This window comes from Hemiscyllium ocellatum, chromosome 5 (assembly GCF_020745735.1).
Source record: "Hemiscyllium ocellatum isolate sHemOce1 chromosome 5, sHemOce1.pat.X.cur, whole genome shotgun sequence".
NCBI lineage: Eukaryota > Metazoa > Chordata > Chondrichthyes > Orectolobiformes > Hemiscylliidae > Hemiscyllium > Hemiscyllium ocellatum.
The window spans coordinates 90,808,314-90,824,451 of NC_083405.1; positions in this window are offsets into that span (position 1 = coordinate 90,808,314).

Here is a 16,138-nt window from a genome sequence, read left to right on the forward strand (position 1 = left end):
GTACAATTAAACCAATGATTATTAAATATTGAGCAAAAAAAGACTGATTTTTGCATTTTATTGATGAATTTTTATGTGATATCAATGGAGAAGGCATTACCATTCCCAAGACAATTTTAAGATCAGACCAGAAGTGGTACTTACCCTGCAAATCAACCAGTTATCTAAATAATCTGTGATACAGGACATTCTTCTTTGAACACAGGTGAGAGTGAAAGAGAGATGTAACAAACAAACAGAAATCAGTTCAACACTAATCATGCAGAAAGGGAATGAGGAAGAACACTCTGGTGATAATAATTGTGCAATGACACTGAGTAACAGCAATCTGTAGCATGATTAAAAAATATTTTCCATGAGATGGTAAATTTCTATATTAAGGTTTACCACTTCATCTATCTAGGAAGTTGCATTTTGAAGCTTATGGCATAATCTTGCTTTCCCCTTGCGTGAAGCCTATGCCTTCTCTAAAAGAATACTTTTCTGCATTGAGGTCTCTTTCTATAGCTGAATTTCTCTACTTCCACAACATTGATGTGCTCGAAAAACTAGATAAAAGTTAATGTTCAACAAATTGTGCAGGCAGAGTAAAACATTTTGTAAATCACGATCATCAGGTGCCAGTTAATCACACTTAATGAGTTGATCCGCAAATTTTGAATGAATAATCTTGTCATTGAAAATTTGCATAATCTTACAATTGGGAATTAGGCCGTTGTGTTGTTGTCAAAGTATGTAAGAACTACTCAACATGTAAATCTGCTCAGGTACCAATAGCTAATCTTTCCCATCATAAATTTGAATGTATGCTTAAGCAGTTTATTCTATAGTTCATGCATTAAATTGGAATCTTAGAAATTGGCAATTATTTTCCTTATTTACAAAGAAGGGGTTCTCAAGGTAAATTGCCATTTTTGTTCTAGTGTTCACAAATAATTATTTAATGATGTGCAAACCTTGAAAAAGATACAAGTGCACATCTGTGGGATATATAAGAGAAAAAGTCATTGTAAATAAATTCATATTAAAACTTCTAGTGAATTCTGTATATAAAAATGATGGCAGAGAAGTGTTTATGGGGTAGAGAAAAATAATTGAAGGTTGGCATTGATTGAAATGAGTGATGTGGAAATGTGTTTATATTATTCTTCTTTTGTTAGATGGACAATAGCCAAACCAGTGATCTTCAAATGATATTATGATGCTGAAGTCTGCCACTGATAAAGTCTACTGAAAATGATCTATCTGAACAGGCTGAACAGATCTGTTTCCACCATTAAATCTGCAAGCCATTCCCAGCTATTGCTCTTTCACTCCTCCATCATCCAGGCTCATCTTGAGTCTGGTGCTCTCATGCTTCTCCCAGGAAATCTTTGTCTTTTTTTGTAAGCGATGCAATGGCTCTGGGGTGTGAGTGGCATATTTTGATCATACAAGAGACCAATTTTGTATGACTCTCTTGCACACCAACTTCTGGCCTGATTCAGTTGTGAGATTCCAGAGTTTCATTTGGAGTGTTGACATGTGAAATGGGCTGCAATTTCATGACCCCAGTTATTTGCCAGTCTGAAGCAGTGTATAAGCGGAGCAGCTATCTATTGGGTAGCTGGCATCCATCAGTGAGAATGAAAGGACAGTCCCCAGTGCTGACGAAGTTTGAGGCTCTCATTACTGGAGGAGTGGAAGGTCTCATTCAGAGAAAACCAAAACATCTCTTGTGCTCCTTCCTTCCCTCTTTTTTTTTACTATAAGTTTGTCCTTTTTGGCTCCATTGCCTGTTACTGCTAGGATTAATCAGGAATACAACAACAGTTCTCTTGCTCAGGCCATAGGTTTCAGAAACCGTTTAGATTTGACTCCACTATCGCAGCGTGAATAACGTTCCCTCGAGGCCGTGCTCCTGCTTGGGCAGGGGTTTTGTGGCGTGTAGTGCGTGTGCCAAATGGCATGCGGATGCATTGACTTGCAGTTCCAGAAATTTCTGTTGAGTATAGACATCAGGGAACTGCATAACATCAGGACCTATTAGAGGGAACGTGAACTCAGACGTATACCTTCTGAGGAAGTGTCCAATCCAGTTTCGAACAGAAGTGACCAGAGCTGATTTAAAAATGCATGGTGACTTGGAAGACCTGGGCGTGGGGCTGAAGAAGGAAGCAGTGACAAGATAGCAGGGCTTAGGGCACAACTTACACGTAACAACAGCCGCTATGTACCAGAGAGCTACTGGAGGACATGGAACTGCAGCTCAGCCTGATTTATTGACTTTAGGAAATGAGTGGCAAAATAAATCTGAATGAAGAAATACAGCTGGTACTTTGAACAGCTAGTAAGTTACCTCTCCAATGTATAAATAGTATGGCCCCTTACCAGTTGTGTCCAGAGAGTAAGTCCACATCATCATTTGGGAATAAATACAGTTTTGAATGAAAGCCAAGCAAATTATAAATATTCTTGATGCTAAATAGAATATTATGTCAGATTGCTGTGGATTGTTTGTTTATAAGACAATGGCAACTAGATTCTACAAGAGGCACACCACCTTCCAAGTTTGATTTAAAAGAAAACAAATTTGGAAATTAAATTCATAGGGCCTTTTCAGAGGTCGTTTCAAAGTGTCATTAAAGAGGCAGCCAGACGTTTAGAGAGGTCACCATTCCAAAGTGGAACAGGGTAGAATTTTCATAGAAGTTTAATTCTACATGAAAATGAGATGAGAAAATGATTTTGACTATATGTTTGTGAAATGCAAGGTCAGTACAAAGCTGCTCAAAATCAGACTGTGCATGGCTGAAGAAAGTTAACTTCAGGTTTTAAATTGCTTGTTTTTCAAGCGAGCTAGCAAGTAATTTGGGCATACGTGAGTTGGGGGCACATCAGAAATGTGTTGTACATTTTGCTTAGAATATGCTCAGAACATAAAAACTGGATGCTAGAAAAGTACTCCAGTTTGAACTATTAATTTACACATGATACTTCTTCAGAGTTTTATGGAATGAGCCACCAAACGCTGGCTGAAATCTGTGAGTTGAACCAACCCATCTGAATCATATTCAATATTGCACTGGTGAGATTTCAAATATAGACTTCCAACACTGGTTGACTGAGAAGCTAAATATAGATTGGTCATATTTTTAGCAGTGTTCAAAATTAGTTCTTCTTTGCAGCATTATTTGTTTCCATTTTCTAGATTCATTGTTTCTCCTGAAAAGTTTGCCAATTTCTTTTAGATTCATAGAATCATAGACAGACCCTTTGGTTCAACTCATCCATGCCAATCAGATATCCTAATTAATCTGGTCCCATTTGTCAGCATTTATCCCACATCCCTTTAGAACATAGAACATAGAACAATACAGCACAGAATAGGCCCTCGATGTTGTGCCAACCTGTGAACTATTCTCAGCTTGTCCCCCTACACTATCCAAAAATCATCCATCTGCTTATCTAATAATTGTTTAAATCTCCCTAATGTGGCTGAGTTAACCACATTGGCAGGCAGGGCATTCCATGCCCTTACCACTCTCTGCATAAAGAACCTGCCTCTGACATCTGTCTTAAATCTATCACCCCTCAATTTGTAGTTATGCCCCATCGTACAAGTTGACATCATCACCTTAGGAAAAAGACTTTCACTATCTACCCTATCAAATCCTCTGTATGTCTCTATCAAATCCCCTCTTAGCCTTTCCTATTCATATACCCATCCAGGTGCCTTTTAAATGTTGCAATTGTACCAGCCTCCACCACTTCCTCTGGCAGCTAATTCCATACATGCACCACCCTCTGCGTGAAAAAAAAATGCCCATTAGGTCCCTTTTAATCTTTCCCCTCTCACCTTAAACCTGTGCCCTCTAGTTTTGCACTCCCTTAATCTAGGGATAAGACCTTGACTATTCACTGTATCCATGCTCCTCACGATTTTATAAACTTCCATAAGGTCACCCTTCAGCCATCGCTGATCCAGGGAAAATAGCCGCAGCCTATTCAGCCTCTCCCTGTAACTCAAACCCTCCTGTTAACATCCTTGAAAACCTTTTCTGAACCCTTTCAAGTCTAACAACATCCTTCCTATGGCAGAGAGACCAGAATTGCATGCAGTATTCCAAAAGTGGCCTTCTTAATGTCCTGTACTCAATGCACTGAACAATAAGGGAAAGCATACCAAAGGCTGCCTTCACAATCCTGTCTATCATCAACTCCACTTTCAAGGTAATGTGAGTCTGCACTCCAAGGGTCTCTTTTTTGGCAAAATTCCCCGGGACCTTACCATTAAGTGTATAAGTCTTGCCCTGATTTGTCCTACCAAGCAAATCAAACTTATCTAAATTAAACTCCACCTGCCATTCCTCAGCCAATTGGCCCATCTGATCAAGGTAACATTGCACTCTTGAGTAACCTTCTTTGCTGTCCACTAAACCTCCAACTTTTGTGTCACATGCAAATTTGCCTACCATACCTCCTATATTCACATCCAAATCATTTACACAGCTGATGAAAAGCCGTGGACCCAGCACTGACCTCTGCAGCACAGTGCTGGTCACAGGCCTCCACTCTGAAAAAGCATCCCTCCTCCACACCCCTCTGTCTCCTACCTTCTTGCCAATTTTGTATCTAAATGGCTAGTTCTCTCTGTATTCCATGTGATCTGACCTTGTTAACCAGTCTATCATGCGGAACCTTGTCAAACACCTTACTGAAGTTCATATAGACAATGTCCACTGCTCTACCTTCATCAATTCTCTTTGTCACTTCTTCAAAAAGCTCCATCAAATTGGTGAGATATGATTTCCCACTCACAAAGCAATGTTGATGATCCCTAATCAGTCCTTGCCTTTCCAAATACATGTAAGTCATAACACTCAGAATCCCCTACAATAACTTGCCCACCACTACTGTGAGGCTCAGTGGTCTATAGTTCCATGGCTTTTCCTTACCACTTTTCTTAAATAATGGCCATGATGTGGAGGTTCCGGTGTTGGACTGGGGTGGACAAAGTTAAAAATCACAACACCAGGTAATAGTCCAACAGGTTTATTTGGAAGCACTAGCTTTCAGAGCACTGCTCCTTCATCAGATGGTTGTGGAGTATAAGATCATACGAAACATAATTTATAGCATTGTAATTTTTTGCGATGAGTTCTATGTCCTTTGATCTTATACTTCACAAACAGAAACTGAAGATTAAATTTATATATGATTGGCTTTCGGATACTTGACAGGAGGAAGAGGGAAAGATTGGCCCAAATTGTGTGAAAATTAATATTTAAATTTTATAATTTGTTTTAATCATAAAACATATCTCTAATAAAGGATAAGTTGGAAAAACCATGAGTTTAGAAAGTGGTACAAAAGAGAGGTCAAAAGAAAATGTGAAATGAAAGTACAAAAGACTATTAAGAGAAATAATGATCTCTTCTATAGGCACATAAATAATATAAGGATTGACTTCAATTAAGCATATATTTGCACATTGTGTAAAATAAGCATTCCATCTGGATATATCTGAGTAGCTCAGTTTAAAATTGATACTTGACTCTAAGAATAGATTTATTTAATTTTCATTATAAATTTTGTTACTGGGTCTTCTGAACATGGAGGCATGAAATTATCTGCTTATTAAATCTATATTATAAGATAATAGTTCGACTAAGATGTATCAAATACTTGGCATTCTCAATCCAAAGTTATTATACAGATTTGATGCAGTCAACTGACCTTTACAGGGAGGGGGCAATTCACTGAGATCAGGCTTCAGTGGCTTTGACCTGGCACTGTGTCTGCAATCAGTCATAGTCGACAAAGGACGATAGCCACATCTCCTGTTAGAGATGAAGAAGTGGTTACAAGGCTGTAAGATACAGAATAGCAGCAAGCCATTCAGCCCATTGAACCTGCTCCACCATTCAATCAAATCATGGCTGATCTCATTTTCCTCAACTCCATTTTCTGCCTTTTCCCCCAGAGCCCTCGATTCCCTTATACAGATTTTTCATCAGTATCTTAGCCTTAAGCATACTGAATAATCCAGCCACTATAGCCCTCTGTGTTAAATACTTCTACAAATTCATTGCTTTCCAAGAGAAGAAATTCTTTCTTATCTCTGTCTTAAATGTCCATTGCACTGAGACTATGCCCTCGGGTCCCCGATTCTCTAACAAAGTCTTCCAAACTCCAGTGAGTATAGACCCGACCTAATCAAAATTCCTTTTCATAAAGCAATCCCTCCATACCCAGGATCAACTAGGTGTCCCTTCTCTGGGCTACCTCCAATGCCAGGATATCTTTCAGATAAGGGAACTGAACTATTCAGAATATTTCATTTGTGGTCTTACTAATGCTTTAAGACGCTTTAACAAGCCACACCTAATTTTGAACCCCATTCCCTTTGAAATAAAGACCAGTGTTCCATTTGTCTTCACTATTGTCCACTGAACTTTGATGCCAACTTTTTGTGATTCACGCATGAGGACTCACAAATCCCTTTCTGCTGCAGCTTTCTGCAGTCTTTATCCATTTAAATGGTATTCAGCTGCTCTATTCTTCCTGCCAAAACTCATATTTTCTCAAATTATATTCCATCTGCCAAATTTTGACCTATTCATTCAGCCTGTCTACATCCCTCTGCCAACTCTGTCATTCTCGCCACTTAGTATTCCCACTTTTTTTTGTCATCTGCAAACATTTCGTCATAACTGATAGCAAAATTAAAACAAAGAAGTGCAGATGCTGGAGACCTGAAACAAAATCAGAAATTGCTGGTGAACATAGCATATGTGGGGAGCATTTGTGGGAGAAAACAGTGTTAATATTTTGAGTGTGGTAACTCTTCTGATGAAAGTGCCACAAAGGAACCCATCAGTGGGACCCAGATATCCAAACTTATAGAGGGCCATGGGTGCAAAGAGAGTGATTTGGGGACAGGTGCAGTGGCGGCACAGAGGGCTGAACACAGAGTGCAACAATTTGAGGGCAAGGCAACAGTAAGGACACAGTGTGGCAGAATTCCCTCCCTAATGACATTATGGATCTATGGGCTGCAGCAGTTCAAGAAGACCACCTACTGGCAGCTTCTCAAGGGCAAGTAGGAGTGAACAATAAATACTGGCCCAACTAATAATGTCCACATCCCATGAATGAATGATAAGAAAAAAAAATGAATGTCTTCCTGGGAGACATAGCTGAAGGAATTGATCTCCCGGATATATATTAACCTTTCTGTTTCTTGTTACTGAGCCACTTCTGTATCCATGTTGCTATTCTCCCTTTTATTCCATGAAGTATAACTTTGCTCACAAGTCTGTTGTGAGGTACTGCATGAAATATATTTTGTAAGTTCATGTATGTCACATCGACATTTTGCTATCATCAACCCTTTCTCAAACCTCAGAAAGCTCCATCAAGTAAGTTTAAGTTAACATGATATTCCCTTAACAAATCCAGGCTGGCTTTCTTTAACTAACCAGCATTTTTCCATGCAACTATTAAATGTGTTCCAAGTTATTCTATTCTATAAGTTACCCTGCCACTGAGATTCAGTGAGTGACCTGAGGTTGCTTGTCTTACCTTTACACCTCTGGGCCGCCCGAACCAACCAACCCAATCACCCCGTGGCTCAACACTTTAACTCCCCCTCCCACTCCACCGAGGACATGCAGGTCCTTGGACTCCTCCACCGGCAGAACACAACTACACGACGGCTGGAGGAGGAGCGCCTCATCTTCCGCCTGGGAACCCTCCAACCACAAGGTATGAATTCAGATTTCTCCAGCTTCCTCATTTCCCCTCCCCCCACCTTGTCTCAGTCGGTTCCCTCAACTCAGCACCGCCCTCCTAACCTGCAATCCTCTTCCTGACCTCTCCGCCCCCACCCCACTCCGGCCTATCACCCTCACCTTGACCTCCTTCCACCTATCCCACCTCCATCGCCCCTCCCCCTAGTCCCTCCTCCCTACCTTTTATCTTAGCCTGCTTGGCTCTCTCTCTCTTATTCCTGATGAAGGGCTTGTGCTCGAAACGTCGAATTCTCTATTCCTGAGATGCTGCCTAACCTGCTGTGCTTTGACCAGCAACACATTTGCAACCGTTTTTAGTACAAGGTGTGACATTTGTAATTCTCCAGTCCTTTGGCATCATTCTGAGTCTAAGGAAAATCACAAAATTATTGCCAACGCAGCAGCAATTTCCATTGTCACACCCTTCAGTATCCTTGGATGCATCTCATCTGGTCCTGTGACATATCAACATTAAGTACTGATAGCCCATCCGATACCTCTTTCTTGTCAATCTTAACCCCATTTAGTGTCCCATGACCCAGACAGGATCTTTGTCCTTGGTAAAGACAGTTGGAAATTAATATCTCAGCTATTCCCTCTGCCTCCATATATGAATGCCCTCTTAATTCATAATTGCTAGTTTTACCACCATTTTGTGATTTACATGCCTCATGGACCAAAAGGAGCAGCTCCAGGCTAAGAAAGCAGTACTAGCGACTCCAATGACCTCCACAGGGGGAGGGGGTCTTTCTTTTGACCGTCTGTGCAAATCTTTTTAAAATACTTTTTAGCTTAGCTGACTTAATGCGTGTGGTATCCTGCCCTCCTCAGCACCGTCCACTCTCCACATCTTTCAGTGTTCTGCTGACAGGATAGTATAATGAGCAACAGTCCGCCTTCCTCTCCTCCACTGCTGTCATTAACTGGATGGCAAACATAGAGCCTAGAGAGGTCGATCTGGAGGCTGCTTGTGGTAAAACCCCCGGAGCATGTCTGTGTTCGACATCTGCTTTAGGACTTGACATCGGGATCCTGATGCCTTAGGTTCATAGACCTGGTGTGTGTGCAAACAAAGTGCTCAGGTGAATGGCAGTCATAAAATTAAACATTTTCTCGTTTATGCTGAAGCTTTGAGAAACCTCAGAGGTAGGTTAGGATTTCTGGATCAGGATCATAATATGCCATGTCTGCACACCCACTTGGTGTTGATTTATATCTGCCAAAATCACAATTAACTGGACAATGTAGCCCTGATAATATGAGGACATTTATGATCCTGTTCATACCAATGGTTATTCTGCTTTCTCTTTCACAAGGCCCACTGTATGTGACTAAACAAGCACCTACATGTTCCAAATTGGAGACCTCTCCACTATGAAACTAATCATCTTTTTTGGATAGACTGGTTGGAATGTGGGCCATGACTAATTCATTAACAGTATAAATAGAGATCCTGAAAAAGTAAATTGTAATTATTCTTACGGGGCCCATCAGGAGCAGAGTGATACTACTAATAGAATAAAAAGATCTGGGCTGACTACCCTCAGACCTAGGCTATTAAGTGGCTGATTATTTCCCATTTAAGGTCCTCAGTCAGCTTTGCCACAGTAATACACTGGCTTGTGGAAAATAGACTGTTTTTTTTTAAAGTGAAAAGGCTGGAAGGAAACTGTTGAGGGTCAGAAGTCCAACCTTCACCTTGTTTGAGCATAGTTATGATTGTGAATTAGCCTCGTTTATAGCTGGTTGATTCAAAGTTGACTTTCCTTTTGCAGAGGTGAGTAGTACACCTTGTCAAATTCAGTCTATGGACTCACTTCAGAACTCTAAGGCCAGAGAAGTAAAAAGTTGGCAGAAATCGAGCCATTATTTTATAACATGGCACTGATGCTTATCGACTGTAAGAGAGTGTGATGAGTTCCTTTTTGTCTGCACATTTATTTTTGCTTCCAGAGCTAGAAATCGGTGAACATTGTAACATTCAGGAAATAGACAGGTCTAAGATGTCACTGTATTTAAGTTTCTGACTTCTGGTTATTACATTAGTTACATTCAGTTTTACCTAGGAAGAAGGAAAAGGTTTGTAACCCATTGAAAACTTTGTAATTCAAAACGTTCAGGGATCAGTGAAAAGCATTTTCTGCGTCACAGTTGGTGTGAAAAACTGAAACAGAGAGAAGTAAGCTCCAAAGAGAAATGGACTCTATAGCTGGGCTGCTGAAAAGGCAACTGATTTACACTGAGTCTGTATAGATGGAACATCTATGGGAAATCAAAAGCAGTAACTCTGTGTACTCAATGAGAACGTTTGGGAGTCAACATGCAACAAAGTGTGGGACTTATTCAGAGGATTTTATTGCCACAGCCGCTGTATAAATGTAAATCATTGCTGACTTGGAATAAAACTTCACATTGAATGTGGCCTCACATTTTTCTACGCTGAAAGGTGTGCAGATAGAAGAGAATAAATTTGAACTAACATTATTCTCTTGTGCGATTGCCATGCTGCATGATGGACAGCTTATTAAAGCAATAGTCAGGAGATTAATGCAATGGAATTTCCTAACAACATAAAGCAAATTGATGCTACCTTTGTGTATCACTGATAGTAATTCCTCATTATTACAATAATTAATTTGAATAGATTAGAGCACCTTTATAAAGCCAATCTACAGATTTATAATCTATGCCATATGTGATAAATCTGAAACATATAATAAAACAAAGAAGAATTTTCAGCTGGTATCCTGACTGCAGATGGGAATAAGTGATTTCTAAATTTAATTTAATCGCAGGCTTTTAAATGATATGTATAAATTCTACTTTTGCATATATAGAGTATTGTCTTAAATTCCCACTTCACTTTCATCTTAAAATCATGACATTCCATTGTTCTATACTTATGAACATTATAGCAAATGAAATTATTTCTCTGTCCTGTCCAAATGATAATATTTCAATATCTTCAGTTTCGTCCAATGGACACTTTTGGGATAGGCCAGATTCAGACATCTGACTGGAAGAATCTCTATAGGTAATAAGTGGGTAATCTTAGAGAGGATTACTGTTGATCGAGTCTGTTCCAAAGATAATCAAAAATATGGGTCTAAATACTCAAATTTTCTCTATCAACAAGAACTAAAGTTCTCACTTGGGTGTGTCTTACAAATTCTAATGTAAACCCAGCATAAAGTACAGTGACGTACTCAAAGGCAGATACTTCTGTTTATCACTTCATCACCAGAAAAAAATTTTACAGAACATTAGTGTATTTTTTATGTAGAGGACCTTTTAGTACATTCACATTAAAAAAAACACTGCTATACACATGTCAAAGTTATTATGACTGAATTAGTGACTTTTATAATAACTCTGAAAAGAGTTATGTCTGCGTGCATTTCTACATTACAACATTGACTCCACTTCAGAAATACTACAATTGCTGAGTGCTTTAAAATGTCAGATAGTCATGACAAGGCACCATATAAATGTATATCTTTCTTTTAATCAAGCAGTGCACCACCAGCAATATTTAAACACCATAACATCTGAATTAATAATACATAATTATCCTTTCTCCATGATTTTCTAAATAGCCAATATTTGTTGTTAATAAAGGATGCAAATAATGCTTTGCAACTGCAGTACACAACATTGGAGCAGTTTAATAATCCATCCCTGCAAATTTGAAGTAATATCAACACATTATTCCCTTGTGTGATTGCCATGCTGCATGATGGGCAGCTTATTAAAGCAATATTCAGGAGATTAAAGCAGTGGTATTTCATAATAACACATAGCAAATTGATGCTACTTTTGTGCATCACAGCTCATAATAATGAGGAATTACTATCAGTAACTTTGAATAGATTACAACACTTTTACAAAGCCAATCTTCAGATTTACAAGCAGTGCTGTGTATGATAAAACTGAAACATATATTAAAAGAAGAATTTTCAGCAGGTATTCTGACTGCAGATGGGAAGAAGTGATTTCTCAATTAATTTAATCGCAGGCTTTTGAATGATAAGTATAAATTATATTTTGCATGTATAGAGTTTTGTCTTAAATCCCCACTTCACTTTCATTTAAAAATCATGACAGTTCTATATTTATGAGCTTTTATAGCAAATGAAATTATGTCTCTGCCCTGTGCAAATGATAATATTTCAACACTATAAACATTCTTATCAATTCAAATAACTATTAAACTTACTAATGGCTACAAAGCTTAGCTTTCAAAGCATGAGTATAAAGAATGTGTAATATTCTCTTTTTTTTAAAGAACATTATGTTTAATGCTTTGTTGCTTCTCCAACAAATAAAACAGCTGGAGGATGACATTTAATTTAAAACTCATGGGCACACCTATTCTATAATCACTCATGGAATGTGGACATTAAATTAGGGTTGGCTTTGGTTGAATATTGAGTTTTCACAGTTATATTTATGCTTTTTATTTGGCTTTTTATCATTTTCCCTTCCCTATATTAAAATAGTTTACGGTTAGTTATGCATAATTTGGATTTTAGTGCATTAGGATAGAGCAGGACATTGATGGCTTATAATGCCCACTGAAAAAAATTCGCAATCATCAGAGGCTACTGAAATGCAAAGGAGGAAATGAAGTAGGAGCTTATCAAGGCTACACTGATGCTGTCAGTCATCTGCTGCTGACCATCAACAGGACCCGTGACCCGAGTGACATTTCTCTCTGTCATTGTGAATACAGGATTGTTAATGACACAGATAATAGGCCAAGATTATTCGGCGATCAGATGGGCTTTATTGCAGTGCAGATCGGAGTTAAGCACAGGAACGCTGCAGAATCCCCATCATAGCATGCTCTGAAGGAATTGCCAAGAAGTTGAATTTCTCTACAGTTGGCATATCCAAACACCTCCATTTAAATCAGAGTGTTCTGACTTAATTAAGCAGAAATTACTCAGGAAAAGTTAGACTGTTAAATGTAGCGTCTAACCCGAGTAACTATTTAACAAACCTTATACTTCCATCACCCCAGGGGCTTAACATCCCAGTCTCACTCTGCACCTGACTGTCATGGACCTGATCCCCTAGTGCTGACCTGCTGTTAGATATGTTCACTTGCACCTCCACCAAGAAATCCAACCCTGATCACCCTCCCCCACCATGGGACCTGCTATTCAAACCCCATCCCACTACCACTGTCAGACTCAATACCCAACCTCCACCCTGTCCCAACTGACCCAATTTCTTCCACCCAGCTCTGCCTACCCTTTACACTGCGTCACTTACCTGGCTACCTTGCCACTTCTGAACATTGCCCAATCAGCACTCACCCCTTCCCACTTGACACTCTACCTATCTGCTACCTTACCAGCTGGCTCCCTTCTCTCCTGGCACACTTCCCCCTACCTGTCTGCCATCTTGCCTCCTGGCACTCTACCTTCTATCCAGCTGGCACCTTACCCTGACATCACACTTAGTTTATGTACTTACTGTTTGCCAGCTGTGGTTATCAGGAACTTTAAATTTCAAATTATGGCAGCTGACTGCTGTGAAACAGGGAATTGGTTTGTGTCCTTCTGTGTGTCATTCTTAGCACAGAATTTTTTAGTGGAAAAATGACTCCATTTGTGTGAGGTTGTTATTCTTTGAAAAATCTAGTCTCCTGTAATAGACTGAAGGGGAACTAAACAAGAGTATTTTATGGAGATGTAAAGAGAGAGGCTTTACAGCCTTTTTTTTGCACTGATATGTTCTGCACCCCCATCAATCAAGAATGGGGATATTTGTGAAGCCTGTGACTCCGATGAGTTCTTTAATTGTCCACCAATTATTCACAAATAGCTGTGACAGGATTGCAGACATTGGATCTAATTTGCCAGCTGTGGAATCACTTAACTCTATCACTAGCTGCATATGCTGTTTGGCACACAAGTCCTGTTTTGTAACTTCACCAAGTTGACACTTATTTTCAGTTATACTTTGTGACAGTGTCACTTTAACAGGGTTATTTTGTCCTTCAATGTTTTTGAAGCGAGGTCAAGAGCCTAGTTTAACAATGGCAAGGGAGTGGCCAGTTTAGGCCTTTTTTTTTCTAGTTTTGTTTAGCTGTGGCAGTCACAGATGCCAGAGTCCAGGAAGGTTGCAAGCTTTAGCAAATGCTTCCTGACTGACTTTCACTCTGAACTCTCTTTGGATGTTGTTCCCTCCTGCCTGTAAGAATCTGTGTTTCAATTTATGTTTTTGAAAAAGGGTGTGTTTATGGGATGTTATTGGATTGGAACAGTTCCTTAGTTAAGTTGCTGTATTGGGTCAGTTAAATTGTCCAATAGTTAAGTTATTCTAAATTCTATTTTCTTTTTTGTTTCAACTGAAGTGTTTAAATTCTGTTTTGCTTAAAGCTGAGTGGTTTGACCAGTTGCATCACACCTGAAGTATCCACATCACATCTATCTGTAAAATAAAAAACAAGTTAGGGTCTAGGCTATCTTCTTAACCTATTTTGAGGGGGTCTGGTCTAGGCCAGAATAACCTAGTGCTGCTGCTGCTGGCATGCTCTCCTGCACACCTTGAACCAGAGATGAACCTGTGGCTTAATGGTACAGTGGGAGATACACCATGCAATGAGGTTACAAATTGGTTTGTAATATAATGTTGAAAATGTCCAGTCTTGAGTTGTTAGAACTGTTTGAAATCTGTCCTGTTTAACATGGTAATAAATGCCATTATAATTTACTGAAGAGCTTCTCCTGTTGCTCCTAGCATTAACCCTGTGATGGGAGTGGAATACGTGACAATTGTAGAGACTGAAAATAAAACCTTTTTTTTTGTGCACTTCTAGAGGGATTCCTTCTTCAAACGTTGTCAGTGCCTAATCAAGGGGACAGGCATCAGATAGGTGGGTGAGAAACAGTGTGGGAATTTGATTGAGAGCCATCTCATTGTCCTTGCTACTGACTTTCTCCATTGTCCCCTCCACTCATCATCATTCACCTATGGCCTGAGTTCTTTGCCACTCCTGGGCCATTATTAACAGCAGCTACTTCATCCCGAGTAGCTCTACCAAGCAATTAAGAGTTGTTGCCACTCCTGATTAGCCATGAACTCTTGTGATAGGAGATGCATGTTTTGTCCCCAAAATCCTTGATCACAGGAAAACTGCTGGCCAGTCAACTGCCTAATAAGATTGGCTTGCCCAAAAAGGCAGGATGTTAGTTTCTTGTTTGCTCATTATCCAGCACACCATGATTAGATTAAGTTTTATCAATGTATTTCAGCATTCAAACTGTATCATCAAATCCTGATCATTCCTGCCTAGAGTGAAAACTTTGGTCAGATGGATGACAGAAAACGTTGGTAAAATTAACAATCTGATAGTTATTCCTCAGGGCCTGTTTTAACCTAGCAGGGATTAGATTAGAGTCCCTACAGTGTGGAAACAGGTCCTTTAGCCCAACAAGTCCACACTGACCCTCCGACAAGTAACCCACCCAGACCCATTTCCCTCTGACTAATACACCTAACACTATGGGCAATTTAGCATAGCCAATTCACCTGACCTGTACATCTTTGGACTGTGGGAGGAAACCCATGCAGATACAGGGAGAATGTGCAAACTCCACACAGACAGTCACTCGAGGCTAGAATCAAACCGAGGTCTCTAGCACTGTGAGGTAGCAGTGCTAGCCACTGTGCTGCTCTATGGAGAGATTAAATTCGTTCCATTAAAACACTCTCTCAAGTCATTTCAAAGTAGTTCTCCAACCATCAAGTTTAGAGAATAATTATAATTTGCTCAAGCCAACAGTCTGTATACATTGTTATATGAGTGTTGTTTAACTGACCCTGGATATCAATTATTCTCAATTTATTCTGAGTTATTAATGTTTCCACAGATCAACAGCAGGACAATTAACTGGAGTACGGGTGAGTGCAGTAGTCAACCATGTCAAATTATAATTTAACGTTTCACACCATGTAATAAACTCTAGAAAATGTTGGAATTAATCCATTCAATAAAAAGAGCATTTCATCCTCTTGGTGTATTGCACTATTTGTTTCATCTCCGTACTGCATTCAGTTTTTGTAAAGCTTCAAATTTACGAATGCTACTCACAATCTAGTTTCCTGTAATGCAACTTTAACCTTCTTTATTCATTCAAGGTATTTGATTGACACTGGCAAGGTGAACATTTATCGTCTCTCCCTCATGGCTCTGAACTGAATGACTTGTTTGGACATTTCAGAGGGCAGTTAAGGGTCAACCACATTACTACTGGTCCAGGTAAGGATGGCAGATTTAGTTCATTAAGATATTAGAGAACCAGATGGTCTTTTATGACCATGACACTTTGTAGTCACCTTCACTGAGTTTT